Below are 15,000 nucleotides of genomic sequence, written 5' to 3' on the forward strand. Positions count from 1 at the left end.
TTCCTAAAACTTCCCTCCCCCTCCCCCTCTTTGCCCCCTCCTTGCCATCTCTGCACCGCTTCTCCCTCCCCCCCCATTCAGATGTTCAGTGTTAACGACTTTCTTGTTTTCTTCCCACCCCCACCTACTCCCACCCCTCCCTCAACAGATTTTCCCCATTTGAGTACAGTGGTATAATCCTTCCTAAGGAATCTTCCTTCCATCCGTCTCTACACTTGTCCAACGGTTCGGTTCGTTCTCTCTCTCTCTCTTTCTCTCTCTCTCCTTCTTTCCTTCCTTCCTTCCTTCCTTCCTTCCTTCCTTCCTTCCTTCCTTCCTTCCTCTTGGGGAGTCTTTCTAAAAACTGTTTAAACTGTAAATTTCATTTTTTCTTGGCCTTATGCATTTATTTTTCCCTTTGCTCCAGAAAGAAAGAAAGAAAGAAAGAAAGAAAGAAAGAAAGAAAGAAAGAAACACTCGTTCCAGCAGGGGAAGCTGGGCTCAACGTTCAGTGATGACCTGCCTCTGCTGGCCCCACCAAGATGCTCAGGTGTGCTGCGTTGCGTCCTAGACTAGAAAAGATATCCAATCGCTTCTCGGCCTTTTGGCTAAGATCAAGTGCAGAAAACATATCCAGGCAAAACGGGGGTGGGGGGGGCCGGGGCCGGGGGGGGAGGGAGGAATGATTCGGCGACCCGTGCTTTGCCACACACACACACACACACACACACACACACACACACACGAAACAAAAAAATAGAGGTGCTGGGATGGAACAGGAGCTGACCGGGCACACGTGGGATGAATGGACACAAGGATCGATCGTAAGCTAACAACTCTGGCTGGCGCTCACTGCTTGTTTCTTGGGTTCCTTTTGGTTTTTCAGGGAAAAGCGGCTGCTGTGCGTAGGTGGATGAAGAGGGAGGGAGCGAGGACCTCATTGGGAACAAGAGGTGGATGAAGAGGACGTGTCTTCCCCGCTGCTGCCGCCCCCGCCGCCGGAAGGACCCACCCTGCCCCCAGTGGTACGCCCCATCACCCCCGACACACCCAACAGCACCCACGTTTCTGTTTCTGCTCCCCGAATGCCCCTGCCGATGTCTGCCTTGCTGCTGCGATGGTGGAAGCCTGACCTTCCTGCCACCATCTACTTCCACTATGTGCCCCGTTCAATAAAGTTTTCCCCTGAGCCACTAACTTCTGCTTGAGCCTGATGATTTGGTGAAACATTGAGTGAAGCCAGGCGGGCGCGCGCGCACACACAAATACAAAAACAGTGTGCCATCCGGGTGGGTGCGTGTGCGGATGCTGGCTGGCTGGCTGGCTGGCTGGCTGCCTGGCTGCCTGGCTGGATGGCGGTGGGTGGCTTGGTGTGCTTTTAGGGACTCAACTGGCCCAATGACGGCTTTGAGAGCAAGCCATGCCGGGCCCCTCTTCTTCCCTCTCCCATCCACCACATGACTGGACTGCCCTTCACCCCGGGCCGACTCTGGGGAGAGTCCCTCCTGCTTCTCCTTGGTAGCCTGGGATCTTGCTTAGTTAGCCTTGCGGGACGGGAGGGGGGGTTGTAGGGAGGGAGGGAGGGAGGGAGGGAGGGAGGGACGGCGTGGCCTCTACCTCATGATGGCGAGACGGCCACCTACACGTAGATACCCACCACTGGCTGCCTGTGCTGTGGGCGGGGTCCCAAGCCCTTGGGCCAGCTTCTGCTGGAACGGAGAGAGGGACGTCTTTTCAGACCTACCTAGAGCGGCCTGGACTTCAGTGCCACTGCCACTGCCGCTGTCGTGCCACCATGCCCACCAAACCCAGAGTCTGCAAAGAGCGCTCTAGTGTCTGGGAAACCCCTCGATCTAGGTGCACATTGAATCGAAGGTGATGGAAATCATGTGTGTGGAGTTTAGCACGTGCGCCTACAAGGCTCTCATGACCGTGGTGCGGAGCATGCTACTTTTCCTACAAGTTTCCCTTAGGTTAGAAAACACTGGAAATGACATCTCTTCCCCCCCACCACCACCACCACCACCACTCTCCATCGTTGTCTGTCCGGACACATTGTCTATCCTGACATGGTGTCGGTAAATTCCACTCACTCACTCACTCCCGGAATACAGATCATTCGAATTTACATTCGTGATTTCACCATTTATTTATTTATTTATTTTCTCCTCAATTCTCTCTCTGAGCTTTGGCTCAATATCTTGTCAAAATGCCATGTAAACACCTCTGGATGGGGCTCCGAGGCATATGGGTTTAGTTGTTGCTGTTGAGGTTCTGCGCACGTTTTGTCAGAAACGCTTAGTTCTCTCTCTCTCTCTCTCTCTCTCTCTCTCTCTCTCTCTCTCTCTCTCTCTCACACACACACACACACACACACACACACACACACAGGTTTGAGGCCAAAGCTGTTGAAAAACCTGTTTGTATCCTAAACAGAGTTGTGTAGCGCTGAGAACCAGGATTCCATACTTTCTGTTCACCAACTTCTGAGTTCTCTAGGCCTGCATTTGGGGGGAAAAGTTCTGAACTGACTGGTGAAGTGGTGGAAGATTCCTCTCTCTCTCTCTCTCTTTCCATTTTTTTTTTTTAAACAAAGAAAAACCGGCAATGTTGTCACGGTGCTGGTGGAACCGCGGTTTCCACATTTTTGGCTCGCTCGCTCGCTCTCTAGCTTTCACCATCCTGTGTCATCTATGTCTGCTTATTGGAAGGACACAGCGACAAAGAGAAAAGGGAAGGAACTTGTGGGTGGAAGAATCTCTTCAAAGAGCTCGCTCTTTTGCTCGTCCTTGCCCCTCTCTCTTCCTCTCTCCTCTCTCTTCCTCTCTCTTCTTTCCTCCCATCTCCTCTGACACACCCGCTCCCCCCTTCCCCGCTCCAAACAAACTTGCTCACAAATCTCTCTCTCTCTCTCTTCCTCTCTCTCTCTCCCATGATTGACTTGCAAATGAATAAATACAAGAGTCTTAAAATGTGGTGTTCACATTAAAGGAAAATGTAACTAGTTTTCTGCCCACTTCAATGTTCCACACTGTTGGGGTGGTGGTGGTGGAAATCTTATTTTGCCTTCAGTGGAGTGGAGAGAGAGAAAAAAAAAAAGAAGGCATTCAACACCAGGTTGTTGAAATCCACTAAATATTCCTAAGGGTGCAGTAATTGGGCAACCAGGTGGCAACATTTGGTCGCTACACCGCAACCCTGAGTGCGATTGTGCTGAGTCAGGTGAGAGAAAACAAACACTTAAAGCATGTATTTGGTTTACTTGGAAGCCAGCCTGCTGAGTGATGGCTTGGTGGTGGTTGAGCGGGGGGGGGGGGGGGGGGGGGAGGAGGAAAGGGGCATGGGGGGGGACTTTGACAAATCTTCGCACACGTGGGTGGCACAACATGAATTCTTCTTTAAGGAGTCCCGAACAACCCAACTTTTTCCTTTTTCCTTTGCTCTCTCTACTTTCTCTGACCCCTTTGATCCCTGCACTAGGATGCTGTCAAGTAAAAAGCAGTCCTCTCCTATCAGTGGGTGCTGGCTAATGAACCACTGTGAGGGAAGCGAAACACATCGGAAAGTGGCTTGGTGATGGAATACGCTGGGGTGCACCAGTGACACCCAGGAGGAGAAAAGCCAAGCCAAAACAAAAAGTGCCTCCCTGCCTGATACCACCCTCCCCTCCCCCACAAGCCCCAGGGAAGGAAGGAGGGAGAGAAGCTGTGTTTCACTGATGGTGGGTGGGTCTTGTGTGTACGTCTTGCAAGTCACCTCCCCAATCCACATCTCCTTTCCCAGGCCAGAGCTAGAGCCAGAGCCAGGGTCCAGGGTCCAGGGACATGTAAGGAGAAGCATGGGGCAGGCAGGGCACCCGCACCCCGCCTCCTCGTCAGAATGAGCCTCTGTGTGTGTGTGTGGGGGGGGTGTGCCCCAAGAAAGCAGCAGCCTTCGTTTCGGAAGCCACTGGCTTGAGGGACGCAACCTCTCATTCAATTCCAAGAGGCCTCATTCATTGCCTTCATTGAAATGCAAATGGTTGGTTCAAAGTCCCGTTGTCTGCCAAAGGCTTCACTTTCTCTCCGCTCCACCCAGAGCCATACCTGCCCTCAGGCGTTTGTCAGTGAAAGGATCTGCCTCTCCGACTGGGGCAAAGGTCAGCCACAGTCGGTCACTCCCCTTCGCTCGCTCTGGAAGTGCAAAGTGGGATCTGGCCGCTGCTTTCTGACTCGCATGGGGCAGACCATGAGTGGTTCTCAGGAACGGCTCCCTTCTGATGTGGCCTTTCCATCGGCATTATTGATTCACTCTTCCATCCATCACCTTAACTATGTGAACGCGTGTTATTAACCTGTGCGTGTACTTCTGTCACTCAAACAAGCAGAACTGCTCAACATCAAGCATCCCTCCCTCTCAATAGAACGATCTAGCTGAACCGATTACTCAAAACACAGACAGGAACCCCTTACCTGTCCTTGTGCAGGTGCGCGGGGCGGGGGTGGGGGGGCGGTGGGAGGGGTTGCAGGAATATACTAGGCCTGTGCCCCGTGCCAGGCCCGGTTCTCTGCTTGGATCGGCGTTGGACCGAGCGACCAGGACACAGCAGTCCAGAGCCTTACTTACATCTCACAGTCGGTGCCTGTTCAGAAAAAACAATTCCTCCATCCATCCATCCATCCATCCATCCATCCATCCATCCATTTTATTTTTATTGAAACTCAGATATATATATAGAGAGAAGGAGAGACAGAAAGAAATATCTCCTGCCCGCTGGCTGGTTCACTCCCCAAGTGGCCACCATGCTTCATAAAACTCATTTCTTATCCAGTTATAATTTCATTAAAATATCTCATGTTTCCCAATTGGATAAAAAACAAATGGTATCTAAAAGTCTGCATACGAACCAGCGTCGCAGCCCTATGATTTTATCCAAATGAAAATGCATATGAGAGAGTTATTTGCACCCTTACAGCTATCACAGCTCAATTCACAATAGCCAGATACGGGATCAACACAGATACCCATCAGCGGGTGACAGAATAAAGAAAATGTGGCACACAAACACTATAGAATACTACCCATTCATAAAAATTAATGAAATTGTAAAACCTGATATACCTTTTTTTAAAAATTATTTTTTAATAATCTTACTTGGTTGATTAGGGAACAGAGTGTCAAGGGCTACAGGGTGAAAGTGGGAAATACCATTGTTTCCACATCAATATCATTTTACCCTGTATCTGGGGTCAGGGGAAAAAAAAAAAAAAAAAAAAAAAAAGGGAAAAGCCCCACCCAACCTCCCACCCATCCCAGATCCCCAACGGGAGGCACGCTCTGAGGCTCCTGCTCATACAGTTCTGATAGTTCATCAGTTCTGGACTGCTGCCAATGTCTCAGTTCCAATCGCAATGAACCCTATTCAGAATCCACTGGCTGACAGTCTCTTCATGGTTGGGGTTCTAAGATCAGCAGTTCAGTTGGAGGGATCTCTCTCCAAAGAAACTTCATCTGAGATGATCACAGGCCTGATTTCTGCGCGAGTCTGCTAGTACACAGTCCAACACCGTCCGTCACACCGATCGGCTTATGATCATGCTGGTCGTTGGGATTGCCGGGTTCGTTCTGTTTCCAGGCCTGTCTTCCTCGTGAACCGACGGGTGTCGTAGTCCGGTTCGATCCTGCCCGCTTCATATTCGGTCCTCACGCAGACCGGTTGGAGCTGCAGCCTAGTCGGGAAGTAGTTGTCCAGCAGGGGAGCCCACATTCCCCTGTCAGCTTTGCCTCCTCCCCCTGACTATCACATGTGCTGTTTGGGCGCTGCAACCACATCTGGTACGGCTCACCTCACCTTGGCATTCCTTATTGTGTACTAGTATGTGTCGCAACCGAACCTGGCTCGACCCACACTCTGTTCTGGCGCTCGGACTCACCAGCGGGTGATGTGAACAGGTTCAGCCTGGTCTTGCCCCCAATCCATGCCATGTGTATACCAGTGGGATAATTTCCATAGCCTGTTCTGGGCTGTTTCCTATTTGTGCTGCTTGCGCTTACCTGCAGGGACTGTGTCCTGCCAGAGGAGTTGCCCAGGCTCCTCCATCAGAAACTCTCCCAGTGCCAGGTTTCACGCATACCAGTGGGTCCATGAGCCAGCCCTGTTCAGTCCACCTCCTGTCCTAGCAGGAACAGTGGTGTTTCCTGACTGTTCTTCAACCCAATCTGGTTCTTATTGTTGGACGGTGAAGGATCCTGAGGTGGAGCCGGCAGCCACACGCCAGTCAGGAGGACCCTGTGCGCGCGTGCGCGTGTCTGTGTGTGTGAGTGTGTGTGTGTGTGTGTGGTTGGGAGGGGTGTGTGTGTGTGTGTGTGTGTGTGTGTGTGTGTGTGTGGTTGGGAGGGGTGTTGCTGAGAGAAGGAGAGACAGAAAGAAATATCTCCTGCCCGCTGGCTGGTTCCCTCCCCAAGTGGTCGGGGCTGAGCAGAACCAAAACCAGGAGCCGGGAGCTTCTTCCCGGTCGGTCTCCGCCACACAGGCGGCTGCCGATACCGAAGGCTTTGTGCCATCCTCGACCGCTTTTCCAGGCCACAGGCAGGGAGCTGGACGGAAGTGGGGCAGCTGGGACTCGAACCGGCACCCGTATGGGATCTCGGCACGTACAGGCCGAGAAATGGAGCCACTAGGCAACCGCACACGCCTGGCCCAAGCAACAACTCTTGCCTTCCCCTCGTCTTCTTGTCTGGTCCGGGGAGATGCACGCTGTCGACATCTCTGGCCCAGGCCTTGTATGTTTGGCACATACGGCCTGATGATCTATGGGTAGCTTGCTGTTTTAGTTCAGGCAGGCCTTAACGTGCTCTCCGACGGGAGCTACGGCCTAGCTGACAGGAGGAGTGCCTGCCTGCCTGCCTGCCTGCCTGCCTGCCTGCCTGCCTGGCGTTCCCCTAGCAGGCTGGCGGGCTCCCAGCCCCAGATCTTGGGACCGTCTGGGGGCTAATGCGGTCCGGCCGGCCTGCCTGATGTAATTTTTTCACCCAGGCAGTCCCGGCGCTTTGCTGACAGCTGGGTGTTGTGGCCTAATCCGGCTGGCCCGCCCGCCCGCCCGCCCGCAACGCACCCACCCACCCGCCCAGCCATTTTGGCTCTCTTTTTGCCTGACTGGGTGCAGCGCCCTAACTTGATTCCGGTTCTCACGCTCCCTCTCCACCACCCCCACCGCACCACCCCCGGTTCTTGCGTGCGCCAGTGGGTGCTGTGGCACAATCTGAGATGGCCCACCACCAGTCCCAGCTATCGCCATTGGGCTGGGGTACGGCAACCTAGCCTGGCCTGGTCCATCCCCAGCCCTCCTGCGAACTGTGGGGTGCTAGCCAGTTCACAGTTCAATCCAGCCTGGCTTGCGCCCCAACCCGGCCTGGCTAATTATATGTGTGTTTTGGAAGGCAGCTCTTCTCTGCGTTCACATCTATCTTTCTTTTCTTTAGGATTTAGTCACTAGGCTAACATGCCGGCCGGACCCAACCAACCAACTAACCAACCAACCAACCCCTTGTCTTTGATGGACCGTGGGTGGGTGGGTGGGTGGGGTGTGGAGGCGGAAGAGTTGGAGGGTCAGCTCACCATCTCTTATTCTGCGGAACTGAAGGGAAAGGGTGCTCTGAGGGAGAGACTGGGGCACCTGTGCCTGAGTTGTGGGTGTTGTGTGCGGTCGGCTCTGCGGACAAGTCAAGGGGACTTGAGGACGGCAGAGCAGGAGGACATATGGGCTGGCCTGTGCCCTTCCTGCCCGAGGATTTCTCTGGTGGATTGGGAATGAAAGGCCACTATGCCGACGTGAAGGCCTCACAGGTGGCCTTACCTGACACCTACTTCTCCCTCCATGTTCTGGATCCTGGCCAGGAACCACTCAGCGTGCAACCACTTCTGCTCACAAATTGGAAAGAGAAAGCTGTGTGATGCCCCCTCCTGGGATAGAGAGAGAGAGAGAGAGAGAGAGAGAGAGAGAGAGAGAGAGAGGTGAAGAGGCCCAATCCCAGCCTGGCTGCTCCCTTTCTCCTTTTCCTCATCTGGACCTTACCTGCAAATGGGGAACAGAGAAGACTGAATTGTTGTCACATTCTCACTAACTCAATTTCAATCTCTCTCTCTCTCTCTCTCTCTCTCTCTCTCTCTCTCTCTCTCTCTCTCTCCCTCTTTTCCTCTCTCTCCTTTCACATCCCTAACCTGTTTCCATGGCACATCCTTTCTGTCCCTGAGGAACTTCTTGGGTCTTGCAAGAGCTCACAGGAAGGACAGGCAGACGCAAGGGCGCTGCAGAATAGCTTCACTGGCTTTTCCTCCACTTTCATGTCCCTGTGGCTCCACTTCTGATCTAGCTCCCTGTTTGTGCCCTGGGAAAACAGCGGAGGGTGGTCCAAGTGTACGGGACCCTGCACCTGTGTGGGAGGCCTGGAAGAAACTCCCAGCGCCTGGATTCGGATCGGATCCAGTCAGCTCCGGCCGTGGTTGTGGCCATTTGGGGAGTGCACCGGCGGATGGAAATCTTTCTGTCCGTCTGTCTCTCCTTCTCTCTGCAAATCTGCCTTCCCAATGAAAATAAGTCAACCTCAAGGCCAAATAAATAAATAAAAATAAAACTAGAGAACAGAAAGTGAAAGCAAGACAGTGGGGGATACTGGCATTGTGGCACCGCACACACGCTCAACAGCCTGTCAGCAGACACACTGGCCTTGCCGTATGGGAACACCGATTTCATCTTGTTCCTGGCTCCTGGCTTCGGCCTAGCTTGGCCTCAGCTGCTGTGACACAGGAGGGAGAGAGCCCTTCCACACTTTGTGACAATACCGCCTAGGGAGGGACATCCAGGAGAGACAAGGGTGGAGGAAAGGTCTCTTGGCACATATTGTGGGAACGGACTTGGGGTGAGGCGCTGACTGGGTTGTAGCTGTGTGTGTATAGGGAAATCTTTGCTGTACCAATGTGGTTGGGGACATTGAGATGGACTGAACCGGGTTTCTGATTTTTGTGAGACAGTCTTTCTCTCTCTCTCTCTCTCTCTCTCTCTCTCTCTCTCTCTCTCTCTCTCTCTCTCTCTCTTTCTCTCTCATTACTGGATGAGGTTCCCCGGGAGAGCTGGGCTTGGAAAAACGTGGCCCAAGGGATGAATCTGGAACTGACCCCTGGGCTCGAGACTCAGTGTTGTCGTTGTGATCTCTTGTCTTTGCTCTTCCTGCTCCCCCATCCTTCATCTTCCCCGTCCCATCGCAACCCCAACTGACTCCAAACCAGAAACCCCAGCGTGTTTCAAGAATCCACTCGTGCTGTCTGCGCGCCATCTAGTGGCCACAGTATCGGATCGGACAAGAGGCGAAAGCCAAGATGGCGCTGACGGCAGAAGCCAAGATGGCGCCCGCGTCTGAACAAGTCTCGCGTCTCGCGAGGCCTCGGGGTGGTGGTCGGCGTGGAGTTTGGGGGGGTCGAGGAAGGAGGAGGGAGGGAGGGAGGGAGGGAGAGAGTCGGTCTGGCGCAGGCGCAGTAAGCACAGTCGGGCTTCTGGCTTGCTGGCTGAGCAGTGGCGGCGGTGCCGGCGGTGGGGGGAGGGGGGAGGGGGGAGGGGGCCGCGGCGGCAGAAACCGTCCTTCCGCCGGGCCGGGACTGCACTGTGCGCGCCTCTCTAGGTGCTCCTGCCACGTCCAGGCGGGGGGATCTGTTACCTTCCCAGGGATGTTGCCTTAGTTCTTTCTTCTTGGATCTCTCCATTCCTTTTAGGCTCTGTTTCTCTCTCTCTTTCTCTGTTTTGCTCGCCGATTCCCGCTTTCCTCTCTTTCTTTCTTTCGCTTTCTCCTTTTCACTGTCTCCTCTCCTTCTCCCACTCCCCTACATCTCCTAGAATTTCACTTGTGACTCCCACCTTTATTTGACAGTCTTCATCCTTACATTCTCTGCCTTCCCCTAGGTTGTTCTTGAGTTGTTTTTTCTCGTTCAATCTTTATAGGCCTTTCTCTCGCGTCCTCATTCTGGATTTATTTTCTTCCCTCATCGGTGTGTGTCTGGCCGTTGTACCTGCGTGTGTGTGTGTGTGTGTGTGTGTGTGTGTGTGTGTGTGTTCTCCCCTAATGTTTCCATTGCTTCCCTTTATGTTGTCTTTCTCTTTTCTTAGTTTTTGTCTTTCTTCTTCTTCTTCTTTTTTTTTTTTTGTATTCTTACCTTTGCCTTCCTTTCAGTTCTCATTCTCTCCTCCCCCCAGCCCCCCCCCCCCCGTTTCTCTCTCCCTTTTCTCTCTCTCTCAATGTCGGTGTTTTCATTTTATTTTCTGTCTGCCTTCTTCCTTTACCTTTGGCTTCCTTGGTCCTTCTTAACTTGTTTCTCTCTTCTCTTTCAACCTATATATGTTTTTCTCTCGCGTCCTCATGCTGGATTTATTATCTTGCCTCATCTGTTTTACTCGTGTGTGTCTGTTTTTTTTTTTTTTTCCCCCCAAAAATTTTGTTCTACTGTGTCCATTGCTTCCCTTTATGTTGTCTTTCTCCTTTCCTAGTTTTTGGTCTTCCTGGTTTTTTTTTTTTTTTTTCTTTCTTTCTTAGTTTTGCCTTCCTTTCAGTTCTCATTCTCTCTCTCTCCCCCCCCCCCCCGTTTCTCTCTCCCTTTTCTCTCTCAATGTCGGTGTTTTCATTTTATTTTCTGTCTGCCGTTTTCCTTTACCTGTGTGTGACCAAGTCTATCCACCCTTCCCCCAAGACTGTACTGATAGGTCAGATGTATCCTGTCACAGTAGATGCGTGGTCACTCACTACTACAACTCGATTCTCCCCAAGCCACGCGACCTGGTGTTCCATGCATCAACACCGAATGTTAACATTTCACCAGTGACGGTCACGACACAGTTTGGTTCTAAATGAGAGGCAAGGCAAAGCAACCGACCTGGCGGCCGGGACCAGCCAGCACCCCCTGCGAGGGGAGGGAGGGAGGGCGGCAGTGACACACATTTCCCTGCCTATCTCGGCTTCATTGCCTGGCTGCGTGCATCCAGCGTGCTGTCCCTTTGTCCCTTGGTGCTGGCTGTCTGACTCCACCTGGTGGCAGCCGTGCTGTAGCTGTAGAGCATTCTGGAGCCGGCAAGGGCGAGCAAGTGGGTGGAGAGCCCGGGACAGGATGTGACAAAGTCCCCAAGCTGCAGGCGGGAGAGTCCCAGCCCTGCTGGGACCTTGGTGGCTCGTGTGCTGTTCGGAGATTGAGCCTGGAGGCTTGCAAGTGAGCAGGCAGGCAGCTGCGGGGGTGGGTAGGTGTCTGCTCGCTCCCGATTGTAACCGGGCTGGAGTACCGCTAGAGTGCATGGGGTCGACCAGCACACCCTTTATCACTGCCACCGTGCACTAGGGGACTCGATCGGGGCCGTCGGCGGGGCTGCGAGGCCACGGCCACCGGCCCGACACTTGTCGCCTGCACTAGGGGACCCGGTCGGGACCGTTGGTGGGGCTTGAGGCCACGGCCGCCGGCCCAGACGCTTGTCGCCTGCACAAGGGGACCCGGTTGGGGCCGTTGGCGGGGCTGCGAGGCCACGGCCACCGGCCCAGACACTTGTCGCCTGCACTAGGGGACCCGGCCGGGGCCGTTGGCGGGGCTTGAGGCCACGGCCGCCGGCCCAACACTTGTCGCCTGCACTAGGGGACCCGGCTGGGGCCGTTGGCGGGGCTGAGGCCCTGGGCCGCCGGCCCGACACTTGTCACCCGCACCCTAGGGGGACCTGGTCGGGGCCGTTGGCGGGGCTGCGAGGCCACGGCCACCGGCCCGACACTTGTCGCCTGCACTAGGGGACCCGGCCGGGGCCGTTGGCGGGGCTGAGGCCCTGGGCCGCCGGCCCGACACTTGTCACCCGCACCCTAGGGGGACCTGGTCGGGGCCGTTGGTGGGGCTGTAGAGTTGTTTGCTTTTCTCTAACTCCTGGGGTCGACCAGGTGGCCACAGGAGCATGCCCTGTGGGCGATGGCTGTGTTTTTGGGGACTTGTGACCCGGGCCCCCATCTGAGGGGCGGCTGTGTCCCATAGGTTGTCCCTGTTGTCCCCTGGAAGGGCATTTCTACACCTGCAGTTGTCATTTTGGATCTGCAGGTAGGTGCTGACACGCTGTCTCCTGGTGACTGTCACCGGAAGAGCTGGGCCCCTGGGTTCGCGTCTGGGGCGGTAGGGGGGAGCGCGATGGGCTGCCGGCGGCCTGGCGCTGGACTGCGTTCCCCCTGCCCATCCGGTGCCGAGCTCCCTGCCTGGGTTCGTGCGGGAGCTTGGTGTGCGATCCTGGTTTAGCCCTGCGACGGTGCCACCATCTCCGGCTTAGAATTTGCCCCGAGAGCGGCAGAGGTGAGGCTGGGCGCTGGGTCCTATACCCGTGTCCGTCTTCTGCCGCAGGTGGCCCGCTGCGTAGTGGTGGCTGACAGAACCCCCTCAGAACTGAGTCTCAGTGGTCGTCGGCCTTATGCCGCGTGTGCGTGTCAGGCGTTCCTCCGCTGGGGTTGGCCACCGCTGCTGAAGAGGCAAGGGGCTGGCGAGGCTGCCGACGGACCCCCCCCTGGCAGCTGTCCTCGCTGGGCGTGACCCCCTGTGCCTCGCGTGATGTCATAATCCTAGACCGAGACTTGACCGATGTGGTGATGTGGCGCTCTCCTGGGCCGGGCCTAAGCCGCTTACAGACGAGGGACGGCCATTCATGGCGAATGCTGCCGAGCTGCTCGTTCTGTCTTGCGGGCTCCTGGTTCCTCTTTCCCCTGCCTCGGCGTGGTGGGAGAGGCCAGGGGTGCGGAATCCGGCTCGATCTCCGCTCCCTCTGCCTTGTGCCGCCTGAAGGTGCTGGCGTTGGGGGTCCAGGCGGGGGTCCTCGGACGTGGCGGACACCCTTCGCCCTCTGCCGTGTCGGTGTGTCATGGTGTGTGGGCGGGCCCCGTCCCGCGGTGGTGGTGCGGGGCTTGTCTGGCAGAGTCTGACCCTGCTCAGCTCTCTGCGGTGCTCCTGGAGCGGTCCAGGTCGTTTGCCTCTCAGGCGCCTGGAACCGAGTGGTGCCGTCGCTCCTTCACTGCCCCGGTGTGCTCTCTCCCGGGTGTGCCGTCGCAGCCTCGCTGGCGTGTGCTGCTTGGTGCGTGGGAGTCCCTGGGGGGTCGAGGCGGTAAGGAAGAGGCAGCGTGGGTGCAGCGCAGGCCCGTCGCCGCCGCTGCTGCTGCCGCCTGTGGCCTTGCTTGGCCGCTGGTGTCCCCTGCGCGTCTGTGGGGGCAGGTGGCTTCCTTTCCTCTACCGCAGACCCCTCCGCCCGGCTTCGGGCTCGCCCCGCGGGTTGGGTGTTGCTCCCTCGAAGGGCCCTCTCGGCCTGGTGAGAGGTGCGCTCGGGGTTGGTGGGGTGCGGCCCACCTTCGGTGAGAAAAGCCTTCTCTAGCGATCCGACAGGGACGTGCCTTACGTGATGGGGTGCCGTATCCCCCGCTTGTCGCCGTTCCTTCCCTCCTGGTGTGTGTCGGTAGCCACGCTGCTGACGACGCGGATGGCTCGGGTTCGTTGTGCGTTAGGTGGCGATGGTCGCTCGTTCCCTCCGCCCTCCCCTCGGGGAGTGTGTGGGGGTTACGCGTGGGCTCTTCTGGCCCCCTTCCGCTGGGGGCCGGACGCTGCCTCTCGCACCTCTACCTCGCCGTGGCCCGTGCCTCCCCCCTCTGGGTCGGGGGAGGGTCCCGCTGGGCCGGGCCGGGTGTGTCCCGGTGCCTACTGTGGGCCTGACGGAGGGGCTCCTGTGGTCGCTCGCACGCACGCATGCGGTGCGCGTGTGTCGCCTCCGGTGTGTGGCCTTCCGCTTGCCACCTGGGGCCCTGGGGTTGTGTGTGGCTTTGTCCCGTGCTGTGCCCCTGTGGCCCTGGTGGTGGGGTGGCTCTGCTCGCTTCCCGCCCTGGGCTTGCCGTTGGCCCGCTGGCCGGTCACCGCCGGCGAGGGTGGTGCGGTGGGGCCACGGGTTTGGGCCTGTTGGGTCTCCCCTCGGCCGCGTCGGCCTTGGGAGCGTTCCTGCGGGGTTACGGCCCTCGGGACCGGGGCCCGGATGTTGGCGGATGGAGGCCGGGATCCGGCAGCAGGTAGGCGCCCGGCGTGTGGGCGTTGGCGGCGTCGCGTTGGGGGCCCCGGTGGGGGGGCCTCAGGCGCGCGTCGGGGAACGCGTGGGGGTCGCTGGAGGCGGGCTCCGGTGTCCCAGGCGTGTCACGGGACCGCCCGGGTGTGGGCGGTGGCATCCCGTGTCTGTTTTCCGGGAGGGACCCGGCTTTCGTTGGCCCGAGGTGTTCCCTCGTGGCTCCCCGTCGCGCTTCTGGTGCCTCTCCCCCGTGGTCTGATGCCACCCCCCCATATAGGTACCCCCCTCGCCGCCCGCTGCGGCCTCGTGTCGCTGGCGTGTGGCGTTGAGCGCTCTTTGGGGTCGGGGGTCGGTTGGCTGCGACGTGTGTGGCCTGCGGTGTGCGGGGGCTGGCGTTTCCCCTCATCGTCGGCGGTGTGTGCGCGTGAGGGGTGGCTGAGTCGCACGGTGGTCCCCGGCTGTGTGTGTGGTTTGTGCCTGGCTGCCTCCCCCTCCCCCATGTGGGACCGCCCTTGCGCTTGGAGAGCGCTGGCGGTGAGATCCCGCGTGGTGTGGGGGCCGGGTGCGTCGTCTGGCCGCCATCCGGTTCGGCCGGCCGTCCGTGTGGAGGAGGCCCTCCTCCGCCGCGCCCCTTCGCGCTTGGGGGGGTCCGCTGGCCCTCGGCTCCCGCTTGTCACCGCTTGTTGGGCCTCGCTCGCTCGCCGGGTGGCTCCTGCTGCCGCGCCTCCTTTGTCTCCATCTCGCTCTTCGTCCGCTCCCTGGTCCTGGGTCTCCGTGACCCTGTCGTTCTCCGCTCCCGGGGTCCCGCTGCGGCCGTCGGGGAAGGCGCTCGGGCCCCTTCCCGTGTGTCTCGCCCCCCGCCCCGTCAGGCGGCGGTGGCCGGTGGTGGCGCCGCGGGTCGGCTTGTCGGAGCCTCGGCGCGTGTGCGGGGGTTGAGGTCGGTGAGGCCGGC

Source organism: Ochotona princeps, unplaced genomic scaffold (genome assembly GCF_030435755.1).
Source record: "Ochotona princeps isolate mOchPri1 unplaced genomic scaffold, mOchPri1.hap1 HAP1_SCAFFOLD_167, whole genome shotgun sequence".
Taxonomy (NCBI): domain Eukaryota; kingdom Metazoa; phylum Chordata; class Mammalia; order Lagomorpha; family Ochotonidae; genus Ochotona; species Ochotona princeps.